We start from the raw sequence: 10,297 nt of genomic DNA on the forward strand, positions 1-10,297 counted from the left end.
GCAATATCACACTGGAGGTCGTGCTGTTATACTGAATATCAGCACGGCTGTGATCGTCTTCGGTACTCCTCGGTACCTTCTACTTGTCTTGGTATCTTCTACTCGGCCTGCGGCCTCGTACCTACGACCGAATCACAGCCCTGCTGATATTCAGTATAACACACTCCCTCTCATGTGATATTGCTTAAGTAAAGTCTGGGATGGATGATTTGTTGCTCTCCTCCAGAGTTTACTGGCAAACACATCTGGATGTAGCGCTCTTGGCGTCCGTTTAGAAGCACCATGCAGAGCGTTGGCTTGCCAGACATACTGTATGAATATTGAACTATAATGTTTATAACGTTTTTTATTTTTAGCATGCAATACACTTGTCAATCAATTTTTTGGAATTAGTTTTTTTGTTTGCTCAGCCATAGTCGGCGCCCCCCTGGAGCATTTAGGGTTTAAGTCAGTGCCTTGCTCAAGGGCACATGTATGGAGCTCCCTCCTGAGGCGGTGGGGATCAAACCAGCGACCTTCTGATTGCTAGCCGCCGGCCTCTCTAACCCACTAGGCTACCTAGATATTCAGATATTCATATTCAGATATTATAGAATTGCATTTTCTTTTCTCTTTTTTTAAAAGAACTGGATTAGTACAGCATTGAAAAGCTACAGTACTGTAAGTAAGTAAGTAACATTTATTTATAGAGCACCTTTCGCAGACCAAGGGTCACAAAGTGCTTTACATAAGGAAAAAAAACATAATAAAACATAATAAAGAGCGAAAGCCACAGCAGGTTAAAAACAGGCAAAACAAGTGAAAATAAAAACAAGTAACATACAACAGGTGTACAACAACACCAACAAGACACAGAAAGACAGGCCCTTGGGGCTATCCAAAAGCCTGTCTATACAAAACAGTCTTTAGCTGTTTTTTAAAAACCTTGACCGAGCCAGCTGATCTCCTGGGTGTCTGAAACAGACGGGCATATCTAAAGAGACTAAAATGATACTGTGCAGGACATGAACACACAGAGGAATGCTGAGGGAGTACGGGCACATCCAGACTGGCGATGAAAACTCAACTGAGGCATGTGGGGCGCAACGTCCCTAGAGGCCGAAAGGGGGGAGGAGGAGGAGAGCTGAGGTGCTTTCTGGGACCCTCTGCTATCTCCACTCCTGTAGACTTCATTCCAGAAAAACAGATATCAAGTAAGGCAGCCGAGACTAGAGACTGGAGAATCTTGGAGGTGTTGACACATCATCTCAACGCAGCCAAAGGCACAGCCTCTGTGTACACTTTGATACGATGTGTCTCATAGTGGTGTGACTCCTCTCATAGGAGGAGTGAGAAAATAGGCTACAAAATTAAGAACGACATCAAGTATAGAACAGTAACACTAAAATGTTGAACTGAACAATTCCACCATTCTCTTGGTCACTGACACTGAATACACTGACGCTGTGGGGATGCTAAAATTGTCCCCATATGATAAAATCCACCATCCCCCCTGATTTTCTTTCACAACTTGAATCCTGACTGTACCTGTGTATGCACCAGCTAGGAGCACCATCTCCTCTTGGTCTTGTTGTTGCCTCTCCCCTCCCTCTGTGTAAATAACCGCCATTATAATAAAACACAAAAGGACGGTAGAATTTCTTCCCCCAACAAAAAACTCTCCCTTTTTCATAATAATTCTATTGAGTTTCACTCCTATTGAGAGTTCCTGGTGATGGTTATCTAAACAAGGACATTGTAACGGGTATCTGGAGTGACTAACAAGTGGCTGAGGGTGAGTCACAGAGAAGCCTTTGAGTCTTTGAGAGATGAATTCAAACGGCTTCTAAAGGGGCCGGCGGTCCCCGAGGTAATGAGTAGCCCTCATGTGAGCACAATAGCAGCAGCACCAGTGAATAATACGACTTCCACAGAGATTACAGAGCTTTAAATCCCCCTTTTCATCCTCAATGCCTGACCTGGGATTTCAACCCCTGTGAATTGTGAAGACTCACGCACGTATTGCACTGGTCTGTACTATGTACAATGTAAAGGTAGAAATGATATTGTGCTGTCGACAGTAGATCACTCTAGGGTCCTTGTAGTATATTGACACAACTTGAAGTAACACACACGACAGTCTGAGTCTGTGTTTGTCAGGGATCACTGTTTGGGTTAGATGGAAAGACTAGAACATGTCCTGCATGTTAGGCAGTATGAGGTGTTAACTAATTAACTTCAAGTGGTTACGGTTAGGGTACGCTTTCAGGGGAAGGCATTACCAAATATTAGCATAAGCAACAAGAAATAGCAAGAATTAGCACCCCAAAAAAAGTAGTGTCCTTGTACTGGCAGACAACAACACACAGCGTGGGAGTACTGGCAGACTAAGTACAGTAGACTGGTGTGGGGTTGGGGAATTGGAGAAACACACACACACACACACACACACACACATGCAGGCCTACACTGAGCAAGATTTGCTACTAGGATGAGGTTTTTTGTTTTGTTTATTAGGATCCCCATTAGCTAATGCCATGACATCAGCCAGTCTTCCTGGGGTCCGAACAAAGGTCTAAAATAAAACATGTACAAAAAACTAGGGCCTATCAGAAGACCCAGATTACTATTGTCGCACCTTTTCACTGTCCCGGCAGCTGTAAATAGAGATTAGTAGCAACACTGCTTCTCAAATGACCCCACCTAAACAAATAAAGGAGCTGAATGTTGGCTTCAACACAACTTTGGCTCTGAGTCACTTCAAAGGAAGAAGGGATAAATTACAAAGTGTGAAAGAGAGGCTGAAAGGGAAGGCCTACTGTATGAAGGCTCCTTGCTGGTTCCTTGCAATTCACATCAGAGACCTCCACCGGCATAACACAACATGACATTAACGTCCAGTCACTAACACTCAAATTAGAAGCAACCTTTTCAGCGCAGACGATGATTCACGAGGCTCTTACTGTGTGTAACACAGTCATGCACAGATGAATGCCCCGATCTGTCCAGTCTCAGACAAGCATGGGATGGAGTGGCCAGTTCCACAATCGACTCCTAGCACTCTACACACTTGTGTAGATCTCAGAGAATTGGTGCTGTTGCTAATAATAATAAAAATAATATTAATAATAACTTGTATTTGTATTGCGCTTTTCCTGCAAACGTTGCAGCTCAAAGTGCTCCAATCATTATATAATCATAATTTAATTATTTAGTCATTTAAAGGCAATATTAAAAAGATGGGTTTTTAGTCTTGACTTGAACATATGTGCTGAGGTTGCATCCCTGATGTAAACTGGCAGTGAGACACAATCTGGAGCATAAAATGAGAATGCAGCCTCACCAAATCTCTTCTTTTGTACATGTGGTACACAGAGAAAACCAGCGTCAGAAGACCTGAGAGCTCTATTGGGCTGATATGCTAGCAGAAGACCTGAGAGCTCTATTGGGCTGATATGCTAGCAGAAGACCTGAGAGCTCTATTGGGCTCATATGCTAGCAGAAGACCTGAGAGCTCTATTGGGCTGATATGCTAGCAGAAGACCTGAGAGCTCTATTGGGCTGATATGCTAGCAGAAGACCTGAGAGCTCTATTGGGCTGATATGCTAGCAGAAGACCTGAGAGCTCTATTGGGCTGATATGCTAGCAGAAGACCTGAGAGCTCTATTGGGCTGATATGCTAGCAGAAGACCTGAGAGCTCTACTGGGCTGATATGCTAGCAGAAGACCTGAGAGCTCTATTGGGCTGATATGCCAGCAGAAGACCTGAGAGCTCTATTGGGCTGATATGCTAGCAGAAGACCTGAGAGCTCTATGGGGCTGATATGCTAGCAGAAGACCTGAGAGCTCTATTAGGCTGATATGCTAGCAGAAGACCTGAGAGCTCTATTGGGCTGATATGCTAGCAGAAGACCTGAGAGCTCTATTGGGCTGATATGCTAGCAGAAGACCTGAGAGCTCTATTGGGCTGATATGCTAGCAGAAGACCTGAGAGCTCTATTGGGCTGATATGCCAGCAGAAGACCTGAGAGCTCTATTGGGCTGATATGCTAGCAGAAGACCTGAGAGCTCTATAGGGCTGATATTGTGCAATATGACAACCCTAGTCGTCTATCTGTACAGTATAGTACAGTGGACTGTGTACATAGCCTTTATTTATGTAAACCAGCTCCTTCCCTTCTTGTGATTTTTTTTTAAAGTTTTTTTTTTCTTCTTCTTTTTTTTTCCTTTCCTAACACCAGGGGAGCCACCCCTCCTAAATTTCGTTGTTTGGTACCTGTACTGTAGCAATGACAATAAAGTCCATTCATTCATTCATTCATTCATTCATATGCTAGCAGAAGACCTGAGAGCTCTATTGGGCTGATATTGTAGTCTATTTTCTCTGTTTGGTGATCAAAAATGAGGGAAAAAGTCCTGACCAAAGTTAAGAATATTTATTCAAAAAAGACAAGATCGGGTCCTCAGATTACACAGGATCAGGTTTACACACAAACAGTCACGACGGGGTCAGAGGAAGACAAGAGGACGGAGCTCTCTTTGTCCCCTGGTTTTATACCGGTCTCTCAGCCAATCACATCACAGTATGTTCTTGGCCAATCGTGATCCTTCCTTCTAGGCCTCTGCCCTCGAACCGATTGGCCTATACCCTTGGGGGTGTGCGTGTGCGTGTGTGTGTCTGCGCATGTGCGACAATCGATTCCCAAATCTCCCCGCGATCATCTGTCCCCAAATGCCCTTGTAGGCCTCAAATATGTGTAATGTAATATGTGTAAAAATATACGTTATATAAGAAGGCTATTAATATGTGTAAGATATACGTTATATAAGAAGGCTATTAATATGTGTAAAAATATACGACACATCCCCCCTCGGACCACCCAGAGGGTGTTCCGAAACTAAATGATCACATAAACCAAAACAAAAACACAAACCTCACATATCGCAGCTAAGAAAATAAAAAGAAATAAAAATAAATAAAAAATAACAACAGACAGAAAAACCATATCAACACCTAACACCAGAAGCACAATAATACAGACCAACCCAGGATCAGTATTAAGAACCCAAAGACATCATGCAAAAAATAGAAACCAACCAATAATAAAAAGAATCTTGAAAATAACAATCACAATTAAACTAAACACAGTCCATCATGCACAAATTAATATAGAAACTTCCAATGACCGATGTTTTCTTTGTCCTTGAAGCGCCAGGGACAGAGGTTACTAGCACATGAACCCAGTTGGAGAACAGCCTTTACCGCTGTCTCAGATTGATATCCTTTCCCAGTCAAGAGCTTTTTCTTCGTTGTGCTAGGAACAGAACCTCTTTCCTATCTTTGCATAACCACCACATCACTTCTCAACTGACATCAATCACATGATATAGAAAGAAACAAACAGTAATCGAAGCAAATAATCATAAAACATCACTTAATAAACAAATCATCAAAGGAGGAAACAAAATCAGAAAGCAAAACAGAATCCAGCTTTTGCTCATCAGCTATGTTGGTCAACATTAAAGCATTAATAGGAACATCAGAAATACACTTTCCACAACATTTGATTAAAATACCAAGTAACATAATACAGATGATAATGACAACAAAAATAATAGCGACGGACCTGATCATATTACCAATACCTGAAAAAGCAGAATCAAAGAAATCTAACATATTCCAACCGTGTTCTTTATGTAAATCCTCTACACCCTTCTTGTTAGATTCATGAAAATCATACAAAGCGTTATCAGAATCCGAAATATAACTGCAGCATTCACCGCCTATCAAAGCACAAGTACCACCCTGACTGGCCAAAATAATGTCCAAAGCCATTCTATTTTGGAGAGCTACATTCTTAGTTTCAGTCAATTCAGTGGCCAGGGCAGATACTACAGCATCCGAAGCATTAATGTGTTTTTCAAGAACGGATGATAGGGCACTTAATTCAGTCTGAGAGTTGTAGACACCATAACTTGGGAATATTAGGCCAAAAAACTTCTGAGCGGTAGACAACGCCCTACGACTACGATGGGTTGCTTGTTTGTGAAGTACAGACATCTCCTCCCGAGTAACTTTCCTAATCAAAGGTATCAGATGAGCCAAATAACAAACACCCTCACTCGAAGCAGGAAGCTTAGAGAATGCATCATTATCACACACAAGAAACACATGTTCCGGGAGTTGAAGCTCCTTACCAGGATACAAGAACATGGTACCACCTATACAAGACGCGGCCCCTAGCTGACGAACCGCGCTGCTCTTGGGCCGAGATTGAATGTCAATACAGGTTGTAATATTTACGAGAGGCATGACTTTAAGCTGCGTGGTGCCTTTCTGCCGTCTGGTAGTATTGGTATCATGTAATTTCATTTGAGGCACCATAGCACAATCAACAACTTTACATTTCAATCCAGAAATAACAACTGAACCCCTCCACCGTGTAGAAGTCACACTCCCAGAACATGACAGATGAGGACTCAATGCAGTACCATTTAATTGAACGAACATAGCTTGGATAATATATATCTTCTTCGGACCTGTTGGTTGTGACAAATGTGTAAGCCTATCAATAATAACCTTCCCCACACCGCTAGGCCTATGGTGTTTGTTAACCGCTGCTGTCAGACGTTCCAACACACCAATATCCACACCTGCATAGGAAGAATTTAAAGGAACCAGAATCGTGCTGGGCTGACAAGAAGAGCTCTGGTTCTTGCCCTGTAAAACAAATGGGGCTAAACCCTGCCAATTATAATGAAGCCATTCTGCTTTAGTTAACGGTATGGGGAAAAACATAGGAGCAGACGCACTTACAGGGACCTGTTGACAAATCCAGCAATCAGAATAATTCATTTTTGAAGCAAAATCTTTCATGATACTAGTGGCAGAATTAGGGTGGGACCGTGTCCCCAGGTGATTAGAATCATACAACAAATAATCGTCAGTAGCGACTACAATCGCCTTCGTAGAAGCCTTCACAGCAACATTTTCAACCTTTCCTGATAACTCAACGTGAACATATTTATGCACAAATTTCTCACAGTCCAACCTATAGTGGTGTGGAAAGTCAGGATTGGTCCTACAAACTTTGTCCTTGAAATTGTTGGATTTACTAGACACCTGTTCACCGATATCACGTCTAGCACACCAATACGAGTTCAACACCTTGTCAACATTAGTTAATGTCACACGAGTTTCTTGCGTGTTGCTTGAGTGTTGATTAAGTGTAACATATTTAGCATCCAATAAATACCACTCGTCCGCTTCGGCGGTATAGATCAAACAATCATCAACAGTACAACGTGAATGGGGGCAAACAAAAGCTCTACCTGCTGTGATCATTCTTCTCTGACGTCCAGGCATAACAGTGTGTGAGTAAAGTGTAACATTGTCCAAAGAAGTCAATGGGGTAGGAACACTAAGGGGTATATTAGTCTCTGAAACGGCATGGCTTGAGTTTCCTCCTAATTGGCCTTGGTGTTTTACGGGGTCTGTCTGGTTGGGGTGTATCACTGACAGGTCTGTGTCTCTCAATGGTACCTTGGTCCGGGCAGCCGCCCGGGTTGCTGACATCTCCGTCTGGAGCATTGTCAGGGTCGGAAGGGGTGACAACAGGGGCAACACCAGGCTTGGTAGAACCCCCAAGAGGGGTGTCGCAGTCACTGGATCCTTCACGGTCTCCGTTGGCCCACTCATCTCTGGGCTGGACAGGGTCTGGGACGAGGCCCCCGGCATCATCTGCATCACGGCGCAGATACTCACCAACATCTTCGTCAGCCTGGATGTCCAAGCTGTGGACTTCCTCGTCCCCAGGGGTCTCCTCACCATCCTGCTGAGGTTCTCCCTCATCGTCCTCATTGGGTGCCTTGATGCAGTGATGAACGTGATACCAGGTGGGGGACCCCTTGATTTGGATGGCAGTCCCAGTGCACCGAATGACCTCGTATGGTCCTTCCCGTCGAGCCTCATGCCACTTCCGTCTGTAGACCTTCACGTATACTTTGTCACCCGGTTGCAACGCGTCCTTCCTCTCCTGTGCGTTCACCTCCTCTTCACGTTCCTGTTTGTGGAGCACATAAGAAGAGATACTCTTTTGCCGGTTAGTCATGTACTGTACATAGGCTTTCATGTCACTCTCCAGGAGAGCCAAACTTGGCCCTTTCCCACTGGTTCGTGCACAGGGAGCTGTCATTATTCTCCCCATTACCAGTTCATGGGGAGTCAAGTGCAGCCCTCGAATCTCACTGGAACGACAGGCCATCAATGCAAGAGGGAGTCCTTCCAACCAATTAAGACCTGTATGCTTACAGACCTTAGAAAGACGGTTCTTAAGGACCCCGTTCATCCTCTCTACTATCCCCTGGCTTTGAGGTGAGTAAATACACCCAAGTCTCTGCTTGATTCCCAACTTTTGTAGTATAAGCTTTACCGTCTTATCCACAAATTCCTTACCATTGTCTGACGATATCCTATCTGGAATTCCAAACCTAGGCATGAATTCCCTGCATAGGAACTTTGCTACAGACTGAGCATCCTTTCTTCGAGTGGGGCAAGCTTCTACCCATCTGCTGAACCTGTCTACTACAACTAGCATGTACCTGTATCCTGCAACAGGACGAATCATGTCCACATAGTCAATCACTAAATGTTTCATTGGCCCGTTTGGGGTAGGGATATGCCCAGTTCCCACTGGTATTCCAGGTCTGATATTGTTCTTCAAACAGACCACACATTGACCAAGGATATGGTCTATTTGTTCCAACAAATATGGAGCCCAAAAACCATATTCCTTGGTGATCTTGCGTCTTACCTCCCCCCTGGACACATGTGCTAATCCATGGGCTTCCTGTATCAGTATGCCTAATAAATCTGGGGGTGCCACAACCAGTCCCTCATGATTTCTCCATAGACCTGTGTCATCCTGACTAGCTCCCCTTGTTAACCATAGGTTTTTGTCTAGCGCATTTGCCTCACTCTGTAACATCAACAAATCCTCAAGCGTGACCATGCCCTGTAACTGTGCTTCATGTGTGACCAGCAGAACTTTACCTGCTTTGTCTGCTCCTGTAATAGCTTTGGCTGCATCATCTGCAGCCCTGTTACCTTGTGTGACATGTGATGAGTCAGATCTGTGTGCGGCACACTTCACTATGGCTAATTCCCTTGGTTTCATCATGGCTTGTAACAGCTTCATGATTTGAGCGTGGTGCTGAATAGGCGAACCATCAGTTTTCTTAAAACCCCGTCCCTTCCATACAGCTCCATGTAAATGACACACATTGTGGGCATAGGCAGAGTCGGTGTATACTGTCACTCTTTGTCCGGTTCCCAAGTTGCATGCTTCTGTGAGGGCAATCAATTCAGCCAACTGAGCTGAACAAGGCTGAGGAACAGCCTCGGCTTGTTCCACAATGAACTCCGAATTTTGGGATCGGACTATGGCATACCCGGCACGTAAATTTTCTCCTACCCGGTAACAAGATCCATCAGTCCAATACTCAACGTCAGCTTCCTTTAAAGGCAAAGCTAGTAGATCTGCTCTAAGCTTAGAGTACCTCGTAGCTTCCTTCACACAATCGTGTGGTTCCCCATCTTCTGGGGTTGGCAAGGTCTCTGCTGGGTTAAGTGTGTTACATCTTAGTAATGTTACATCTTCCCTTTCCAACATCCTGTAATAATCCCTAATCCTAGGCATCGTCAAAGTGTACTTGCCTTGATTCAAGAGGTTCCTTAGACTGTGGTGGCAGAGAATGGTAATTGGGTACCCCATTGTTAAGGTTGTTGCCTTCTCGTACATAAGATATGCCCCGGCCATTGCTCTGTAGCATGGCGCGAAACCCATTTCTACCTCTGAATATGCGACAGAATAATAGGCTATGGGCTGTGGACTAGGTCCAATGCCTGTTGGTTGCGTAAGAACAGCGCAGGCATACTTCCCCTCGGCTGAAGAAGAAACATACAATCCAAATTCTTTGGAATAATCTGGAAGCGCTAAAGCTGGCGCTTCTTGCAATTTGTGTTTAATTGTCTCAAACGCCAAATCAGCTTCCCTTGTCCAAGTAATGCAAGATTGGAGGTTATCACTACCTGTTTCCTTAATCATCCCCCTCAATGGAGCGACTAGTCTAGTGTAATCCTCCACCCATGCTGAACTATACCCAGTAATGCCCAAAAACATCATCATTTCCCTAACCGTTCGTGGTTTTGGAGCCTTCTGAATAGCTTCCAAATGTTCATTAGTGACGCTGCGATGTCCCTGTGTAATGGATTGTCCTAAGTAAGTTACCTTTTCCTGACAATACTGTAGCTTCTTT

This window comes from Nansenia antarctica (genome assembly GCF_963989245.1).
Source record: "Nansenia antarctica genome assembly, chromosome: 14".
Lineage (NCBI taxonomy): Eukaryota > Metazoa > Chordata > Actinopteri > Argentiniformes > Microstomatidae > Nansenia > Nansenia antarctica.